Below are 22,275 nucleotides of genomic sequence, written 5' to 3'. Positions count from 1 at the left end.
GTGGGGAGGTAAAGTCAAGTCCACCTCATGGTACCTGGGATGGAGCTTATGTGCTGCAAAATGAGACGAATGATCCAGACATGGCACAAGCGTGCCAACCAATTATAGAGGGCTATATAACGAAGGGCCTTATAGTTTGAAAGCCAATGATATACTGTGTACTTAATATTGTTGAAGATGACATGTTTTAGAGGTAGGCATAAATTGTCCACCTGACAGTAGATGAACAACCCCAATCCCACCCCTTATAGAAAGTATACTTAGATGTTCCTCTTGAACCTATCCCAACCCTGCATAGGTTTTTCTTATTTGCCATGTAGTGTGACATCACCTATGACAAATTTGTAGTATATAAATGTTTTTTATGTGAAATGGACTGAGAGCTCGAGCGAATGTCCGTTGATGTCCTTTGTAACTCCCTGTTTTAGACAATTGATACTAAAACAACAAGCTTTGCCATCTTCCTGAGTTGGTTCAATTATTTGGTGTCAGAGTTATTCAGCATCCCCATCCATTGCATGCACGTTACCCAAAGGGCTCTATGTTCAGTATTCTGTTATAAGCATGTAAACAGCAGTGCCTTTAAATTTGCAAATATTGCCGTTGTGGTGACATTGTGAGCATTGGCCGAGAGGGCTGCGCAGAAACAGAAACTGGAAACACGGTTTGCTGTACAGTGCGCCTTATAAATGCTGAATAAATAAAATAAATGCCAAAGCAAGAGTCAGGAAGCGGTGAAGGGAGGCCAAGATTAGGAAATTCCCCCGATGCACGGAAAGACCAGAGCCGAGAAGTTGGCGGTAAACATTGTGCTATAGATGCCAACATTTGAGAAGGGGCTAGATGAGCATCTGTGCAGCCACCTCGCAGCTTCTCCACTACCCCTCCCGCACACATGCAGCGCCCCCTCCAGAACTTTGCATTTTCAGATTCTTTGCACAGCATCTCACACCACTATGTGGGATGATCGAAATCTTCTGTAGGAGATGTAGGGGCCAGCTCAACGCGCAGTGATTTCTCTAGTGAGCCCCACCCTCGACTGCTGTAGAGAGGAGCTACAGATGGTTGACCTTTTCCAACCCTTGTAGAGCCAAGACACACAAATTAGAAAAATAACGATAACGTTACCTTTATTTTCGGTTGATCCTTAGTTGAAAATAATCATGATTCCTGCCATGTCCCTCTAAAATATTCATCCAAGCCAATGAATGTTCATAAGAATTTCAGAATCCGCAAACATCTGCATGTTTGAGGACCCTCTTTGCTTTGTGAGCTTGAGAATTCTGAGACCACATTATTACCCTGTGAAGTGGCTGTGGTTAAAGAAATTAACACCATGGCACGTGGCTCTTACTTTTTTCTTTATGCCGCACAGGATGGTATTTTGTGCCACCCAATTACCAAAACAATGCTACAGACAAGAGAAGTAAGGGAAGGGGTGTTGGGAAGCAGCGTAGCTGATTGACATGCATTGGCTAAAGCATTGAATCTTATCTTTGGTGTTTTATGTCACATTAACCAACAGGGCCTTGCTTTTCCAAAATATGTGCCAAGCAGGAGTTCATGTGTAGGGAGATTCTGTTCCGCTGTCAAATCCATGCATGTATGGTGCTCAACCGGCTCCTGTGAACGAACGCATAGCATGCTTGGCTTGCCCATCTGCATTCAAAGCCAAAGCTGGAGTGTGGTCAGCAGAGGCACATTGGCGCCACAGACATGCCTTTCCTCCCCAAACCCCCTATCCACTCAAGTCAAGTCTGCGGCAGTGACTTCTCTCCACGCTGTTTGTGAGGGACTTGCTGCTCCCTCCATTCTTGGTGGGGGCTGACATTCTGTGTGCGGCAACCTGCTGCTAGGTCCCGGTTGCATCGGCAACCAGGGTCAGGTGCAACTGTTATTTTTTTTAAATGTATTTATTTTTATTTATTTGTTTCAGAGCCAAATGGCATTTCACAATTACACAATCACTTCTCATAAACAATCAATCATAATAGCTAGCACCTAGCTCTCCTCTGAATGCACTCTAAAACTCTCTCACGCTCAACCCTCACTTCCTGCCCACACCTGTTTGCCCACACCACCCACCCACCGTGGCTCAACCCTGCCTGGCAACAGCTACACCACCTAGCTCTCCTCTGACTGCACTCTAAAACTCTCTAATGCTCAACCTTCACTGCCTGCCCACACCTACTTGCCCACACCACCCACCCACCGTAGCTCACCCCTGCCTGGCAACAGCTACACCCACTAGCGCTCCCCTGAGTGCACTCTAAAACACTCTCATGCTCAACTCTCACTGCCTGGCAGGGGAGTTGCTAGGTCTGGAAAAGAACCGGGGCTAAGCTGATGTCGGAACTGTTGGGACTGGGGGCTAGCTAATCTTTTGGCTGTAGCTCCTGAGATTCTATCCGGGGCTACATCCAAAAGATCAGGGGCGATGGCCCCTGTATCCCCCCCCCTAGCAACGCCTCTGCTGCCTGGTCACACATGCTTGCCCACCGATCCACCCGCCCACAATAGCTCACCCCGGTCTGGCAACATCTACACCACCTAGCTCTCCCCTGACTGCACCCTAAAACCCTCTCAAGCTAAACCCTCACTGCCTGCCCACACCTACTTGCCCACACCACCCACCGTAGCTCACCCCTGCCTGGCAACAGCTACGCCACCTAGCTTCCCCCTGAGTGTACCCTAAAACCCTCTCAAGCTCAACCCTCCCTGCCTGCCCACACCTACCTGCCCACACCACCCACCCACCGTAGCTCACCCCTGCCTGACAACAGCTACACCACCTAGCTCTCCCCTGACTGCACCCTAAAGCCCTCTCAAGCTCAACCCTCACTGCCTGCCCACACCTACTTGCCCACAACACCCACCGTAGCTCACCCCTGCCTGGCAACAGCTACACCACCTAGCTCTCCCCTGTCTGCACTCTAAAACCCTCTCAAGCTCAACCCTCACTGCCTGCCCACACCTAGCTAAGCACACCAACCACTGTAGCTCACCCCTGTCTGGCAACAGCTACACCACCTAGCTCTCCCCTGACTGCACTCTAAAAACCCTCTCCCGCTCAACCCTCACTGCCTGCCCACACCTACCTGTCCACACCACCCACCCACCGTAGCTCACCCCTGCCTGGCAACAGCTACACCACCTAGCTCTCCCCTGACTGCACTCTAAAAACTCTCACACGCTCAACCCTCACTGCCTTGCCACACCTACTTGCCCACACCACCCACCGTAGCTCACCCCTGCCTGGCAATAGCTACACGACCTAGCTCTCCCCTGACTGCACTCTAAAACCCACCCACGCTCTACCCTCACTGCCTGCTCACGCATGCGTGTCCACCCCTACCTGCCCACCATAGCTCACCCCTGCCATGCAACAGCTTCACCTAGCTCTCCCCTGACTGCCCCCTAAAACCCTCTCACGCTCAACCCTCACTGCCTGCCAACACCTACCTGACCACACCAACCACCCACCATAGTTCTCCCCTGCCTGGCAACAGCTACACCACCTACCTCTCCCCTGAGTGTCCCCTAAAACCCTCTCAAGCTCAACCCACACTGCCTGCCACACCTACCTGTCCACACCACCCACCCACCGTAGCTCACCCCTGCCTGGCAAAAGCTACACCACCTAGCTCTCCCCTGACTGGACTCTAAAACCCTCTCACGCTCAACCCTCAAAGCCTGCACACACATACCTGCCCACACCACTCACCCACCGTAGCGCACCCCTGCCCGGCAACAGCTACACCACCTAGCTCTCCCCTGACTGCACTCTAAAACCCTCTCATGCTCAACCCTCCTGCTCACACATGCCTGACCACCCCACCCGCCCACGGTAGTTTACCCCTGTCTGGCAACAGCTACACCACCTAGCTCTCCTCTGACTGCACTCTAAAACCCTCTCCCGCTCAACCCTCATTGTCTGCCCACACCTACTTGCCACCCACCCACCGCAGCTCACCCCTGCATGGCAACAGCTACACCACCTATCTCTCCCATGACTGCACCCTAAAACTCTCTCACGCTCAACCATCACTGCCTGCTCACACATGCGTGCCCACCCCTACCCGCCCACCATAGCTCACCCCTGTCTTGCAACAGCTTCACCTAGCTCTCTCCTGACTGCACACTAAAACCCTCTCATGCTCAACCCTCACTGCCTGCCAACCCCTACCTGCCCACACCACCCACCCACTGTAGCTCACCCCTGCGTGGCAACAGCTACACCACCTAGCTCTCCCCTGAGTGTACCCTAAAATCCTCTCAAGCTCAACCCACACTGCCTGCCACACCTACCTGTCCACACCACCCACACTAGCCCACCCTTGCCTGGCAAAAGCTACACCACCTAGCTCTCCCGTGACTGCACTCTAAAACCCTCTCACACTCAACCTCAACGCCTGCACACACATACCTGCCCACACCACTCACCCACCGTAGCTCACCCCTGCCTGGCAACATCTACACCACCTAGTTCTCCCCTGACTGCACTCTTATATCCTCTATAGCCCGCCCCTCACTGCCTGCCCACACCCACTCACTGTACATCCCCTCTGCCTAACAACAGTAGCACCACCTAACTCTCCCCTGACTACACCCGAAAACCCTCTCAAGCTCATCCCCCACCATATCCACCCATCATAGCTCACTCCTGCCTGGCACCGGCTACATCACCTAATTCTCCCCTGACTGCACCCTAAAACCCTCTCAGGCTCACCCCTCACTGCCTGCCCACACCCAACGACCATAGCACACCTCTGCCTGGCAACAGCTACACCACCTAGCTCTCCCCTGACTGCATCCCAATAATCCTCTCAAGCTCACCCCTCACTGCCTGCTCACACCAACCCACCCACCACAGCTCCCCCTGCCAGGCAACAGCGACACCACTAGCTCTCCCCTGACTGCACCCTAAAACCCACTCAAGCTAAACCCTCACTGCCAGTCCACACCCACCATAGTTCAAGCTGCCTGGCAACAGCTACACCGCCTAGTTCTCCCCTGACTTCACCTTAAAACCCTCTCAAGCTCAACCCTCACTGCCTGCTCACACCTGCCTTCCCACACCCACCCATCGTAGCTCACCCTTGTCTGGAAACAGCCACACCACTTTGCTCTCCCCTGACAGCCAGCACCCTAAATGCCTCTCAAGCGCAACCCTCACTGCCTGATTAAACCCACACCCTGTAGCTCACCTCTGCCTGGCAACAGCTACACCACCTAGCTCTACCTTGACTGCACCCTAAAACCTTCTCAAACTCAACCCTCACTGCCTGCTCACACCTGCCTCCCCACACCCACTCACCTACCGTAGCTCCCCCCTACCTGGCAACAGCTACACCATCGAGCTCCCCCCTGTTGTGTGTGGTGCTGCTTTCGTGATGGGGTCCTGTGAAAGCACCATGGTTGTGTCCTTCCCAACGGTCGTTGTTCCTGTGTTCCTGTAGATTGCACACTCAAAAGATGCCTTACTCTGGGTGGCAGTCTCTAACTCCCACAATTGCCTTGGAGTGTGTTCTTTCTGGCGCTGGTTGGTGCAAGTGTCCTGGAGTATCCGGCAACATCAGTCTGTTCCAGGGTGTCTTGAGTGCCTGTTGGGGTATAATTCATATGACCATTAACACATTATTGCAGAGGTGCATGGTGATACAACATTGATTGTCACTTGTGCAATTTCATCACTGTGTATTGTTCCTCTGGGGGGGCATGTATCATGTGTCTGCCACTGTGTTTGTACCATGTATTGAGTCGGGGCAACCAGGTGTCAGGTGTGGGGTGCTATTCTTAATGTGGATGCTCAACCCTGGGATGGCTTGACCTAAAGGGTGTCCTGTCCAGATGTGCGTCGGGACTGTTGAGGCTTGGATTGTGGTACTGCAGTGAGGTGATTGCACTGCATTGAGTTGTGTGTGAGTAAGGTGGATGGGATGACGTGTATGAAGCGGGCAATGAGTGTCTACATGGTGCATTGCTGTTGTTGGGCTGTGGGTCTGACACAGATATCTGGTGATGTGCCTCCATGGACATGCTATTGTCGAATGGTTGCATGTTGTATGTGTTGCCTGTGCATGGGTGATCATGGTGGGGCAAGGGGTGGTTGTGCTGTTCAATGCGAGTGTGCGTTGACCCTTTGGTTTTGCATGGCAATGTTGATACTTGGAGGTCATCTCCTCCACTTCCTGCCAGGCTTTCTTTTAAGGGGGTCATTGCTTTGCTGACTGGAGTCTCTGTGGACTGATGCCTCGCATTGATTGTGTATGCTTGCTGGGGTTCATGTCACTTGCATGCATGGCGATCTGTGTTTTGCTGCATGCATGCAGGATTGGCCATGTTTGGGAGCACTTTTCACCAGATCCATCCTGGCCACTGGCTCGGATCTCCACAGAGCCCACATCCTCTTTGCCATCCATGTGAATGATGCCAGAGACCATTGCTCCCAGGCTGTGAGCTGGAGTGGTTCAACTGTGCCGCCTCCAGTGTCAGCTGTCTCCATGTGTTGGATTGCAATCAGGCTCCGTACCCTGGCCTTGAGTTCGTTCCAATGCTTTTTCATGTCTAAATAACTATCTATATAGACCTATGAGTGTTTCACGCTCCACTAATAACTAAATTGTGAGTCTAATGTATTCTGTAAAGGTTTGTCCTTCGGTACTTAGCCCAGGCTGAAAAAGTTACGTAATCTAGGAATACATTTCTGAAAGCTGTTATATCACAGTAACTACTTTTACCCAAATATAAGAGGGCCTAGACTTTGATCAATTACCTCTGATTATATGAGAGCCAACATTTAGCGAACCTCCAACTGTGAAGTAACAGTGATTTAAAGCATCTAACTCCATTCCAACTGTGAAGTAACAGTGATTGCAAACATTTAACCCAAGAACTGGTAATGTAATATATCCGTGATACAACGGATATCACTAAAATCAAAGTGTGCAATCAAGACTTAAAATTCAGTCAACCTTGAACTGTGAAGTAACAGTGACTTAATATATCCATTTCAGTAACCGATAACTGAATCCATCTGTGAACTAATAGGTAGTACTGAATTCACAAACCAACTGAATCCATCTGTGAATTATCAGGAGGTACTGAATTTGCAAACCAACAAGTGCAACCAAATCCCTTTTGTCAAGAACAGGGAACTATTGCTATTTTTTGCTATTTTTTGTTTCATTTATATCAGGATTTTTCGATTATATGTATTTTACTTTCTAAGTTTTGGTCTTCAATGTATAACCACTTGGAAATGCACTAATTAAACTATACCAATTTGGGTAAAGGTAGTTACTGTGATATAACAGCTTTCAGAAATGTATTCCTAGATTACGTAACCTTTTCAGCCTGGGCTAAGTACCAAAGGACATACCTTTACAGAATACATTAGACTCACAATTTAGTTATTAGTGGAGCGCGAAACACTCATAGGTCTATATAGATAGTTATTTAGCCTTGTTTCCCTTTGCAGTCTAAGGGTAATAGACCTTAGTCTCGCAGCTCCACTCCCCCTCTTTCTCTAATATCCTGAGTAGTGCCGGAATCAGCCTAAGACTGTTCCAGTGTATACTAGCTTTTTCATGTCTGCCTCATCGCGTTGGACATTTCCCACGCCACCACCTTGTCCCTGATGTCTGCCTATATGATATTTTTCCGCTTCTTTGAGGTCTGGCGTTTTTGCTCTCCATACAATTCCTCTGAGTGAGCCACACCTGCTTAGCCAAGACAGTGAGCTCTTTCTCAGTGAATTTTGGTTTCTGCATTCTCACGTCCGGCACCCTTGACTTCCCCTTTCTCCCATACATGATTCCACTTGTCTGTTGTCTTGGATGGCACTCCAGTTGGCATATTTTTGATGGATTGTGATTTTCAAAATGGCCACCGCAGTGCTTCCTTTATAGGCTGCAATGGTCTTCCGACCGGCGGGAATTCTACATATTCTACAAAACTACAAATCCTTCATCATTGATGGAAATTCCATCCCAGTTTCTAAAGAGGTAAAAACCTTGGGGATCTATCTGGATTCCTTGCTCTCATTATCCAGATGGGTAAACGCTATCGCCTCAGCGGCAGCTTATACATCTAAACTCATCAATGCCTGTAGCCGCTTGCTTCACTATTGCCAGTTCCCTCATTCTCTTCAGGATAGATTATTGCAAGGCCCTCTTCACAGGCTCGACTGCCTGTAACATCAATAAACTGCAGATTATACAAAATAACGCTCCCAGAGCAGCGCTAAATATCCCCAAAAAAGAGCATATCACTGCCGCCAGGCGGAACACCCACTGGATGCCCATTCACGATCGCATTGTGTTCAAAACTCTATCACTTAAGCACAAATGTCTGTCTAACTGCGCCCCAAATACCTTTTCAGAAAATTCCCCAAACCACAATCTAACTGACCAACCAGAGCTGCCCACTTGAACCGTCTTTCCATCCCTAGATACAAATTGCAAAAGACAGGGGGCCGAAACTTCCCAGTGGTTCCTGCAAAACACTGGAACACCGTCTGCCTTCGCTAAGATCGGACTCCTCCTTTTGCTCCTTCTGCAAAAGCCTCAAAACATGGCTATTTAAGCAAGACCTTATTCAGCCTATTTAAAGAAATTCTTTTGTGCATGTATTGCTCTTATGAATGTTATCCTCACCACTGCCGAACTGTATGCCTCTGTACTTTTTGTATGTAAAAACCACCCTGCATTCAAGTAACAACTCTGTTAAATTACACCATAAATAAATAAATACATAAATATGCACGGCAGTAACGGTAATTCCGCAGATTGTTGGCGGAATTACCGCTGTTGGGTCAAGTTTCGTCAGTAACTCCGCTGGGCGGAATTACAATTACCGCCAGTTGGGCGTGCGTGCGCCCAGCAGGTTGTAATACGGCAGTAATTCCGTTGATCCACACAGCAGTAACGCTAATTCCCCCATGGCTGAGTTACCGCTGATTTTGAGCTTCAGTCGTAATTTGGGCCATAGTGTTTATTTGAGAAAAATAGCTGTTTTCCAGTCAAACTTGAATGCGATCTCATTCACCACTAGAGAATCAAGAGTAAAAATGAATTATTACATATTAATAACTACCCACACGTTTGTTTAACTACCCCAACATGGCGGTCACAAGTAATATACTGCTAGTATTTTTTCTATGGCTGTAGAAAGCTTATCATTGTTTAATGAACTTTTTGTATTTTCACATATATACCCAGAAAAATATCTAGGCGGCTCTTACAGTGATGTATTACAATTACATGAACATAACAATAGCAAATTAGCAAATTCAAAGACTACTTTAGGTCTCGTTAACTATAACAACATTACTCTCTGGCACCATCATCAACAACCCGATTTTGTATCAGTGCAAATCCTTTCTGTATTTCCATATAAAAATGAGTTACACATTCCTAATGGCTTCCAAAAAGAATTTGAAGCCTCGAATGGAGCAACGCTGCTATTACACCATCGTCCATGTGTCATAATACTCTGGTTATACTTTCACTGCTTAATACATTTCTCGCAAGCCTTATCTTCTGTTTAAACCACAAACAACGCTCAGCTGACGTACTTTATCTGGTGTCTCATTAAAATCACATTAATCAAGGACCACCGATGCTTCAAATAACTCACGGGACTTTTGGTACACCTACAGGTGACTACCTTATTTATAACAAGCTACACCTGGTGCCCTCCCCCGTTTATAAGTCCTGTACATGTTTAACCTAGGACCAATTACTCATAAGACACAAAACATATTTTGTTCAGGTTATGGCAAATGTACGAAGAAGAGTGAAAAATTCATCCCCTGGAGTGAAATGTAAAAACCAAGAAAACACGTGCAACTATCAACAGTCACGTGACGACCTACACATTTGTTTTATATGGAATTGACCACTTACTGAGTACTTTTTTCTTGCTAAGCTTTTCTTTTATGACTTTTCAACAGTGAGATCTAATTCTGTCCTCAGAAAGGACTACATTCTATACTGTCAATTCCCAACAAGGACATTTTACAGCGACTCAATTGAACAAACTTAGCAGGTCTAGCACAGAGAAATGCATTTGCAGGCAATAGCAGAAAACGCGAGCGTGGATCCCAGGTGTCCTTCATGGGCCTTTTCAATGACGTGGATTCCCATACCTCTGTGTCGTGACACATCCAGGTGTGTTCATCAATGGTGGAATCTCCGCCTTCTCTAAGATCAGGCATAGCGGCCACTCATGCATTGTTCAAAGGATCTGTTGACCAGCTTCCAGAAGTCACAGATACATGAGACAGGCAGCCTGCTTGTTTATTCTTCCACCCGGGGATTTGATTACCTTGGACCGGGTATTCCTGCACTTCCAACGTAAGACGTGCGAGCCTAGGTGTCGATGACTTGCGCTGCCTGGCTGTAAAATATTCACTAAAGGCTTGTGCACTGTGATAAGGTTTCTCCACAAATAATAACTGAAGCGCTGTGTTGCCCTTGCACAAGCAAGCATTTCTCTTTCTGTCACTGAGGCATGTGCCTCCGCTGTTGTTAGTAATTTTGAGGCGTAGGCCACTATATGTTCATCTTGACACGTCTGTTGGGCGAGGATAGCACCTATGCCATATGCGCAGGCATCCACTTTGGCACTCGTTTCCTAGAGGTAGTTGAACGGCTTTATGCATGGTGCCTTCATTATGTCATCCTTGAAACGGTCCAACAAATATTGTCCTTCATCTGTCCACGGAAATGCCCCCCCCCTTTTTTTTGTTGAAAACGTCTCACTGGTTTCGCTTTGCTAGAGAAATTCTTGATGGGTTTGACATACTATTCAGATAACCCCATAAACGATTTAAGTTCATCTTTATCCACTGGGGCTGGTGCTTCTCTAATAACTCTTACCAGGACCTTCTTTGGTGTGATATTTTCACCTGAGATCATATATCCCAGGTACTCGACCATCGGTACTCCAACACATCATTTCTCTATGCGTAGGCGCACCACCAATTTGCTCAATTTTGCTAGTACTTCATGTGAGGTACGGTTGTGAATAGCAAGACGTCATCTTAAAAGTAGGACACGTTATCAACTTTTTAAAGTATTTGGTCCATCTTGAAAGACAGACGCTGCTGGCGAAAGGTCAAAGGGCACACAAATGAACTGGTACACCCCTAATGGCGTTATGAATGCTGTGAGCTCCTTGGATTTATTGTGGAGTGAAACCTGGTGATATGCATTTCTTATGTGTAGTAGCAGGTTTTGGGCGTATCTATGCACAGAATGGGATTACCATAATAAACAGTCTTGGTCCCAAATGACCGGACAGACTCAAAGAATATGGCAAAATGCTCCTTTATTATCAGGTTGATAAGGTAGGGCAATCTGGCCAACAATGGTTCATAGTCCACACACTCACACTGATAGTTTGGTTACACAAAGTCTTTATACCTGAAAGTGCGTCAGCTATGATGTCATCCTACATGGCAAATAATAAAAACTATCGGGTTTGGGGATTGATTAGGGGAACATATCTAATTATAGACTCAATAAGTGCTAGTTACTTCATTGGCCGCTCCTCCTATGGTAGCAAGTCCACCCTCTAACTACATATAATACAGATTGTAACAGCATAAGAGTATCGGATTGGTGCCTGCAGCATTGTATGTTCTCTGTTGAATAAGCCCTCATGATAGGTTGGCATCCTTTCCCAACCTTGGACACTCGGCTCGCTAGCAGCATGTAAGCAAAATGAAACTCAGGTGCAGAGAACGACGTCAAACCACTGCACACTTGCCCAATTAGTCCATCATCTCTCAGGCCCTAAGCCAAAGCCTTTTCTTTGTAGTTGACCTTGCAGGCTGTTCTCTTCTCTGGGACTTTTAGGGGAGTGTAGGCACACCACTATCTTTGTCTGAAGCTTGATGAATAGGCCTTGTTTTCAAGTTCTGAATCACGTGAGAGGAGACCACAATTTTGGCCATTTTGGCCATTTTGGCCTTTTATTTAGTGCTACTTAATTCAATGAAGCTGGGTGTCATTACTCCTTTTGGCCTCTGGAGATTGGGTTGCTCTACCTCACATAGGCTTTTCTGCATCTTTCATTGTTAATACTTAGCTCTTGCAAATGTTCGCTCAGTTACTTAATCTAAGAGAAATATGTCCTGCATTTGTTGCTTATCCTTGCTAACTCCCCTTGTACCCTTCAGTAGCTTCTCGATGTGGAATCCTTCATCTCTGGCCTGCAGCTATTCTTTGTTCATGCACAAATTTGTATTTCCAGCCTCTGTCAGCTCTGCAGCTTCGGTCTCTTTCCTTCAAGCTCTTCACTTACTATCATAAAGAGCCGGCATCCATCTTTTCAACATGACTGCTTCACCCGTGTTATGTTTTCTACTGCAGAAAGCTTCTATATGGCTCATCTACCTTGCGTTTCTGCGTATAATCATTCATTGCTCATCCGGTTACTTATTTTCTTTGTATATATGTTTCTTTGTACTTGTACGCATATTTATTCTTGTTTCTCCAATTAAATTTTCATTCTTAAGTATTCTTATATCATTTCAGTGCATCATTGTATCTTCTCCATGTGACATCACTTTGAGCCTGTCAAATCTTGTTTACAACTCCTCGATAATCAGTGGCATCTGCAAATCTCCTGCTACCACTTCAGTGCGAGGATACATTTGTTACAGTTGTCTGAGTGCATAATGTCTCCCATACACTCAATGCAGTATTGTGATGATAGCTGGTGTCATGAACAGTGTCTTCCTGTTATTCATCCAGTATGGCAGAATGTGAGAGGGCAGAGTCTATTAATGACATATGTGTCTGTTCCTCTATATTCCCCCCTGAGGTACAGGCCTCGACTACCTCCTCAATTCTCTTAATTTTTCTACAGAAAGATTTCTTCTATCTTAGTCACCCCCCTCAGGTCACCTGCATTCTTGATATGTTCATCCACGCTCCAGGTCATGTGTCAGAACACCCAATGCCCTACATTGTTCTTATGATCCATTGGTTAACTAAACTTTGTTCCTGGGGGTGTTAGAGAACTTCTTTCAGGTGCTCACTGGTAGTGTTTTCGGTTTGTGTGTGCTCATCAGTCGCAGCATTCACATAAATCATTATCTTCATCACAACGGCTTTCTTTGCTGTCTTCTTGCATTGTTCAATGAATATTCTTATGATACAGAATCCCAGCAATGCTAACACTAGTATTGCTCCAAGTAGTTTGAAGGCATTTGCCAGCTAAGTTGAAACCCATTAAAACAAGGACAAAAACCAATCTTCATCCTCGGTCTCGTCTACTTCGTCCACCATTTTCGTATGCAGGGTTGACAGCGTAGTTATTCCTTCTGTCAGGGTTCCATTTTCTTCATCATGGGCAGGTGTGACTGTACAGCAAGAAGGCCCGATCTTGGCACACATGCCTCCTTCCATTGATGTAATCCAGCACATGTCTGTTCTGTAGGGCCATGAGCCTGATTCCCTCAGTTCTTCTCTGATCGAATTAAATCCTTTTATTGTTGTGTTGATCGTTTGTAGCAATTCTCACCTAGTGATCTGTAACCACTTGCGTTTACAGCAGTCTGACTTCCTGGCATGAATATAGCTGTAAATATCACTGCCGTTCTGATGAACAATTTATGTTAATCTGGAATATCATAATAAGCATTTATTGATTTTGCTGAGAAACAATTCTCCCTCTTTCATCATGTGAGACCAAATGATCTCTTCTTTCTTAAGTTTGCATCCATTTTAGGAAAGTCTGTGATCTGTAGGTCACTTTGTGGTACTACTAAGGCTGGTATGCTTATCAGTACCAATGAACAAACTCCTCCTCATTTTGGTGGCAATTTCATGTATGCAATTGATCCACAGGCCCAGTAGTGGTCCATTAGGACTGCAGTTCCTTCATTCATTCCTGGTATGTCAAAATTCGGCCCCATTTGAAGTTTTCTCCAACTTTTACCATGCCATTATTTCTGAAGCATAAAGATGCATTCTTCAGTGTATCTGCAATGGTGCCCCCTCATCGTCGACCCATGTTAACAACCTTGCAATCTTAGGCCATTGATCCTTGCATTACCATTTTGCATTCACCACAACTACTTCCCATTGTCCTATCAATGATATTGCCTTGCACACAATCAATCCAACGGTCCATCCTTCAGGAGTAAGGACTGTTCCTTTAATTTGTAGTTGACCTCTTTCGCAGCACACTCGTATTTCTTTTGCGTTCTTGTCCTGGCATTGTAATATCTTATTTTCCTTGATTTTGATTCCTGCTTCATTTATTCCAGGCTGTTCGTATTTTATTATTTGATGAATTGTCTCTTTCTTTGTTCTTGACTTCATGTCTTGCATATGATTGTCTTCTCTTTGGGATTTCGCTTTATTTATCCACAGTATGGATGCAGTCTGACTTGGAATTGTCCTCTGCTTAAGCAAAGTGCAAGGTGCGTCAGGCAGTAAGCCTTTTTCACTGCTACTTCTGCTGCTATGAATATTTTAGATCCTCCAAAAGCATAAGGTATAAGCGAACATGCATAGCAGCATTCGTCCGATGTTTTTCGCCCCACTTTCTTCATGTGTTGATACGACATGCTATTTTCTTAAATGGCCCAAATTACCAAGATAGGAATTCAAATGCCACATCATTTCTCTTGGAGTAGCTGGTCTCCTTGTTAGTGTGCATTTTATAAACTGGAAACTTCCCATTTTTGATTTACTGTGTTCACCTTCAGTTATTTTTCAAATTTGTGATTTTGTTATAACAAGAACTGAATAATAATGGCTATACAACTCTACGAATGATAAGACTGTTTTTCGGATTTCCAAAAAAGACAATAACGTCCACATTCCGTTGCACTAAAGCTGGATAGGTTTGTAATATGTAAACTAAAACAGCATGCAAAAATGTGTCCAACCTATCAGGCAACATAGAATGAGCTATGCAGTTTTCTTGTCATGTTTTTTCAATGTTCAATTTACTTTTAATTCAACTGAGAAAGTTCCTGGAACAACTGCAATTTCATTCATTCCTTATTAGACTAAAGCAATGTCAATTTTGTTCCTGGTTATTTTTCGATCCATACAGTCTTTATACTTGCCCTTGGCAGCCGATCTGGTCAGAATGCACAGAACTTCTTCTCTTGCTTCACTGTCACTGGGTGCCGGAGGTGTGCGGTCTCTCCTTTGTAGAGATTTACATCATTCAGGTTCAGCCAGACCCTTCTCCTGTGGATCTTAACAGCAGTGGGGGTGACCATCTCGACTAAATATGGCCCTTTGAAATGGGGCTTGTTCCAGGTTCTAACAAAGCTTTTCATGAGCACCTGGTCCCCTGGATACAGAATAGGCTGTTTGAGCAAGTCAATAAAATCAGTTGGTTGGATGTCTTCCTCGATCTTCTTCGACCCTTCCCTCTGATTGTTGATCTGTTGAGAAATAAAAGAAACACTAGCGGTCATACTTGTTTATTTTTAAACTTGTTTTATTACATTTCTTATAATACAAACCATACCTCTCCCTCCAGGTCCCCTAACACCCCAACCCCACTCACACCCAAGACAACTTTAGGAAGTGAATATATTGACAAACTGTTATGGGATCGCATAAATAATGAAAGAGTCGACAGTTACCTTGTTCAATCACCATGGTCTCCACAGTATCGGAGGTGTTCATTTTTTTCAGTATATTCATAGTTAGTAGTCTGTCAGGTTACAAAACTCCATGTTGGCTAGGGAGAGTCTTCATCGTCTGTAACCCTAGACATATAGGATCTAAGAGGGCCCCAATAATCCGAAGGTCGATTACCACTAGACAACAAAGTCACATAAAGTGATTCCCTCCTTTCGCACATGCTCATAACATTTAAACATTCTGAAAAACACTGTGCTTTGCGTTTACCCTATGATCTGGCAATTAAGGTTGTAGCCACCACAGATGCCATAACAATAAACTTCCGTTCGGACTTCGGACCACCCTCCACCAGAGCCAACAACCAGAGCTCAGCCGAGTACACCTGTGAGGTGAGGAACATCTCAGACACTTTCCCTTCTATTGCCTCCCAGAATGGGTATATTCGAGGACTATTCCATGCGACACGCATAAAATCTGCTCCCTCCCAGGCACATCTATTACAAGAGCGTGTTCTGTCCGGGTAAAATCAATGCACTCATGCCGGGGAGTAGTATGCTTGATGTAAGAATTTAAAATGTGTCAACCGTAGACGATTATTCAGAAAGAGATACTGTGTCTGCATGAAAATAAGTTTCCACTGTGAAATCACTAGCTCCTTACCCAGTGCTACCTCCCATTTATCTTTGAAACTATTCAACCGGGAATGCTTCAGTGATCTTATGATTTTATCAATGGAGGATACCAATTTCTTAGAGGATGCGGGCTTAATGACGTACTGAATCAGAGGAGAAGTGGCGGGCATTTGTGGGTAACTCGGCAACTTTAGTTTGAGTACTTTACGCAACCGATAATATAAAAACATGTGATTGCATTCCATTCCCCCCTTTCCTTCAGGGCATCCCATGTAATATATGTATCCCCAGTCTCTCAAAATGCTGTTGAAACACTTTTTCGTGGTTGATCGGTAACACCCTGTATTTCATATATAGGAAACTCAGGGGAGTGGTGAACAACCTCACCCATTAATTGTTGTAGGCGGGCCCATGCACTGCATGTGATCTCAACTGGTTGTATCTCAGGATGTTCCAACTTAATGGGACCTCTCAAGCCTTCAGGGAACATTATCGCCTTTTCCAATGAGATATGCAGAAGTTCGGGGGAGGGAGACCACCATACTGAATATTGAATCTGGGCAGCGAGCGAGTATTGATACATGTCTGGATATTCCAGAACCCCTTTCGCATAGGTCAGAGTCAAGGTGCTATATGATATTCTGGCTTGTTTGCCGGCCCATATTAAACGAATCATCAACTTTCGTAATCCAGACCAGAATACAAAAGGGGGCCAAGTGGGAGTGTTATTGAAAATACATAATAGTTTGTGGAGCAGCACCATTTTGGCTAAGGAAATCCTGGCTGCCTGAGACAAGGGCAGTAGGATCCACTTCTACACCCTATGTTCCAGGTTCACATGGACTTTCAGATAATTCTCAGTGTATAGCATGGCGGGGATAAGGCAACATGGATTCCTAGGTATCGTACCCCTTGCGGACACCACTTGAATTCTCCCACTATATCATTAAGGCACACCAGAGGTGTCAGCGGCATCAGCTCTGATTTCGACCAATTTATTTTTAACCCTGAGAGGTCACCAAATTGTGTGATTGTCTGTACTAATGGACACAGATTGTTGCGAGGGTGCTTAATATACAGCAACATATCGTATGAATATAAGGATAAAATGGAGACATGCGAGTGGATTTTTATAGTGTGGTGTTTTAGAGTGTGATGTCGCCTGAGATCGCAGGCTAACGGCTCTATGTCAAGAGCAAAGAGGCTAGGTGATAAAGTACACACTTGTTGTGTACGTCGCGTTGGGTTAATATATTCTGATCTCATACGGTTAGGATACACGGTTGCTCTTGGTGCTGTATAAAGCAGTCAGATCCACTGCAGGTATACCAGTCCCAGGCCAGACTGTCGAAGGACCTCAAAAAGAAAGGGCCATTCCATTAAATCAAAGGCCTTTTCTGCATCCAGTGCGGCCACTGCTATGGGGATTTCAGGGTTCACAATGTGCATGAGCATGAATAGTCGTCTAAGATTATTCTGTGTAGATCTAGTGGGAATGAAGCCAGCCTGGCCAGGGAGGACCAGGGCTGGCATGTATGGTAGAAGACGATCGGCTAGTATCTTATTGTCTGTGTTAATCAAAGACCAGGGATGGTATGAGGAGCATTTATGAGGATCCTTGTCAGATTTCAACAAAACTGTTACAAGGGCGGTTCTGATAGACTCGGGCACGACTCCCGCAGCATAGAAGGATTCATATAAATTTCAGAGATGTGGAATGATAAGCTCAATGTATTCTTAATATAGCTCAGCGGTAAAGTCATCCAAACCTGGAATTTTTCCCCTAGGGAGAGAAAGGATCGCCGTACAGATTTCTTCATCTGAAGGTGGCTTATTTAGTCTACCAACAACCTCTGAGTCCAGCCAACTCAGAGCCACTTGGTCTAAATATTGTGAGATGACATCCCATCCTGCTTGAGATTGAGAGGTATATAACTGCTTATAATAATTCCAAAAGATATCATTTATTCTACTGGGATTTCGAGTTGTGGTCTCTGTCGAGTCCTCAACTTCAGTAATGCCAATTAGTTGGTGTTCGTGTGTAATGGACTGCGCCAATGTGCAGCTTGGTCGATTCCCCTCCCCATAAAATGCTGCTGTAATGGGAATCCCGAGGAACCTCTCCTCCCTCAAATAAATATATGTATATCTGCCCCCTACCCTTAAGTTAATCTTGGATCCCAGTGGAGACATTGGACCCTTGCAGTCTCTGTAGATCGTTAATTTCCTGTTTGAAAGAGGACAATGAATTACGTATTGCCCTCAAGACATCTCCCTCCCATAATATGCAGCATCCCCTAATGAATACCTTAAAGGTCTCCCTCCCTACCCCATTATCTGGCACTGATCCAGTATTGGCCTGAAAAACATTTTATGTCGTGAGCAATTTCCTCCCGAAACAGGGTATCCCGTAATGCACAGGCTCTAAATCGTCAATACAATTGCCTAGGAAAACGAGGAGGGCATGTCAGGGAAACCCAAATAGGGGAATGATCAGAAAGTGTCTGGGTTAGGATCCTGGCCTCTGCAATATTATGTACCAATTCTGAGGAAACCATCATGTAGTCTATCCTGGAGGAACTGCAGTGCATCCCAGAATAAAAGGAGTATTCCTTGGTGGTAGGATGTAGTACTTGCCATGCGTCATGAAGCCCATGGTATTCAGCTATATCCAACCAGATCAGTTCCGCTTTAGGGAGGGAGGTTTGAGCTGATGAAGCCCTGTCCATATCAAGGGACAATGCAGCATTAAAATCTCCCACCCATATGGTTTCATAATGAGAGAATCTATGCAAATAGGAGGCACACTGTTGAAAGAATTCATTGCAATCCATATTAGGGGCATACACGTTAACAATGAGAACCTGCAATCCCAGGGTCTTCCCGGCCAACAAAAGTAAACGACCTTTGATGTCTCCAATTTGATCATGCAGTTTAAACTCCAATGAGCAATGTATATTGGTGGCAACCCTGCGTGAGTGAGTTGTAAAGGAGGACCCACATCTGTGCACACACCATCCTGGAATAGAGGGAGGGTTGCTATCTCAAGGCAAATGCGTCTCTTGTAAATATAGAATGATAACACAGTGGTTCCTAGCATAGTAAGCAATTCATTACACCTTCTTTTTGTTGGTGAACCCACGTATATTCCATGTCATAACTGAAATGTCATCCTTCGTTCCCATAATTACCGATTACAGAGTTGTGTGGTAGTACCAGTGTGATACTTCGAGGGTTTCTAACTGAGAACAACTCCATAACGGAGTCAATACTGTAGATCGTGACTAGTTGATCCCATTGCATTGCTGATCCTGTGTGTGTTTACGTACTGCAACCCCTTCCCCCAAACTTCCCAGTACCCTCCCACCCACGCCAGAAACCAAAACATACCGGCATTGTCCCCCTCCCACTTATCAACCCGAAAACAACAAAACCTACAACACCTGCAGTGACTGCGGTAACGGGGCGCTGCTGTCGCCCAACAAGCTCCAAGTGACGTGGGCTCACATCAAAGCCATTTGTAGCCTTCCTGAAAAAAACATAATCCTATATCAAAGAAGGAATACCCCTGACAGGTATACCGTGAAACATCATGGATGCTAGGATACGTGGGGCGGAGAGCCATGGGGCTCGGGCAGCTCCAAGGCGAAGCGCTCTGCGGCCTCCGGTGTTGTAAAAAAAGTAGCTTTGCCCATATGTGTCACTCAAAGTTTGGCCGGATATATCATCGCATAACAAACGTCTTTCCGCGTAGGATGTTTTTTGCCAATTTAAAGGTCCATCTTTGCTCTTGCACTTGAGGGCTGAAGTCCGGCAACAGTTGGATTGTTGCAGAGCCCAAGAATAGTTCACCTTTCTCTCTGGCTGCTTTGAGTAGAACGTCTCTATCATAGCAATTAAAGATACATGCAATAAAAGGGCAGTCAGGAGCTCCAGGTGGGGGTCTAGACACCAGGGAGTGATGTGCCCTTTCCACAAGAAACATCTTGGAAATTGGGAGTTAGCCAAATCCTCCATAAGTCGTTTTTCGATAAATTGTTCAATGTTTTCAAGAATGCACACATTGGGCCTCATTACTACCCAGGCGGTAAGTTACCACCTGGGTCGTACCCTTACCACCATGGTGTAAACTATGTTTACACCATGGTGGATGGCGGATTTACCGCCCCATTCCAAGGTGAGTGGGGCGGTAAATCCCCATTTCCCATTTTACCCTTCCCCATTCCCATTTTTGCCCCATAGGGCATAATGGGAGTGGGGAAGGCGCTAATTACGCCACCGTAAATTACGGTGGCGTAATTAGCACCATGGTCCCTTAGCGCCATGGATTTTAACGCCTGCAAAAAGCAGGCATTAAACTCACCATGGCGCAAAGGGCCTCGTATCAGGCGTTAAGGGTCAGCGCCGTTTACGGCGCCGTTAACCCCTTAACACCTGATTCATAATGAGGCCCATTGTTGTGCCTTGATCTCCCTTCTAGGTTGTCATGTTTGGCAGCAATTTCTTTAACAGTTTGTTGCAGGAGGAAAACCTCCCATTGCAAGACCGACACCTTGTCTTCTCCCTCATTGATTCTATTCTCTGCCTCGGTCATACGACCTCATAATTTGTCAATCTGCACTGCAGAGATGTCAACTTTGCAGGTAAGAGCATTGATTTTTGAGCCTAGTGTGTCCGTGCTGGTTTTAAGAGCTAGCAAAGTGTGGTTAAGGGCTGCAACATCTAGCTGGGATGGGCCCAGGCCAGCAGGCTGAGGCGGCACCATTGCATCCATTCTAGAAAATGGGTCCAGTTTAGCCTGTTTCTTGGGGTTTCCCATGGCACACCTCATTGCAGGATATCGAAAGCCTTAATATTCAGCAGTAGTCTTTTGAGGTGTGTTCAATCATGTGCCTCGACAGTCAACTCGCACTCACTAGAAGCATGGCAGTGTACATTGTGTGAGGGAAATAACAGTTATGTCAGGTTCCAATATCTCACCTCCCATGGAGTCGATATGTAGACACGACGTGCATCAATAGTACATTGCAAACATGACGGTCGCTATTGCTATTCTTAATTTCACGGCATGAATATCGGGGGTCAAAGCACCATCAGGTCTCCTCTCCCCAAGGTGCACGGTTTCCTCTGTGGACGAGCTTCTGGGATGAGAGGCGACTGCCCATCCATCTCCCACACCTCACAGCCAGAAAAACCAAGCGGTACAAGAGTGGATTCAAGGAAGAACTGAGGGTGATCAAACACTCCAGGGTCAGGCAACTGTACAGATGGTTGGATACTTCAGTCTGGATTTTGCTCCAATACGGCTTCTAGGTCCTCCTCCCATCGGAATCACCAGGCAGCGCCTTCACACTCTTATTTCCACTGTACAAGAAACAAACACCGAGCACAACACTGTATTGGGGAGAGGTGGCTCAGATATCCATGCAGCTTCAATGGACGGTTAGGGGTGCTTCACCCCGCATTTGCAGCTTACCAGGATTGGATATGGAGGTGCCCCCAATCACAATGCAGCGCTGCTCTGGGTAGCCCCTGCAGCAGTGCTTCCTGCAATGCCGGTGCCCCTGGGTCACCAGACGCTCGACAGTCCCTGTGATGAAAGATATGGAGCAGCTGCTGTCTGATCGTCAGTTAGAAATTGCCTGATGCCAGAGGGCGGGAGGGTTTTCACCTCTTCTGGGGGAGCCACCAAGGGGTCCGGCGCTGTGACCAGGAAACCCCAGAGTCTCAGGTGCCTCCTCCTCCCACAGGCCGCGCTCCAGGCCTCGCCTCCACCCAGCCGAAATCGTACCTCCAGAGCTCCGATTTTCAGGTATTCTACAGATCCAGCACATATGGTTGTTAGATTGTGCCATCGATGGTGTTATAGATGGAGGAAGACAAGGATACATGAAAGGATAGGTGTGCCCCAGCCAGAGCTCTTTCAGGCTGCGGCCATTTTACTGTCACACAACAGCGCTCCTCCATTGTGGTCATACTTGTTAAATAATCATGCATCTCATCACCCAATGATTTTG

The sequence above is a fragment of the Ambystoma mexicanum genome, chromosome 8 (genome assembly GCF_040938575.1).
Source record: "Ambystoma mexicanum isolate Mex_15411 chromosome 8, UKY_AmexF1_1, whole genome shotgun sequence".
NCBI classification, from domain to species: domain Eukaryota; kingdom Metazoa; phylum Chordata; class Amphibia; order Caudata; family Ambystomatidae; genus Ambystoma; species Ambystoma mexicanum.
This window is presented reverse-complemented; position numbering follows the sequence as displayed.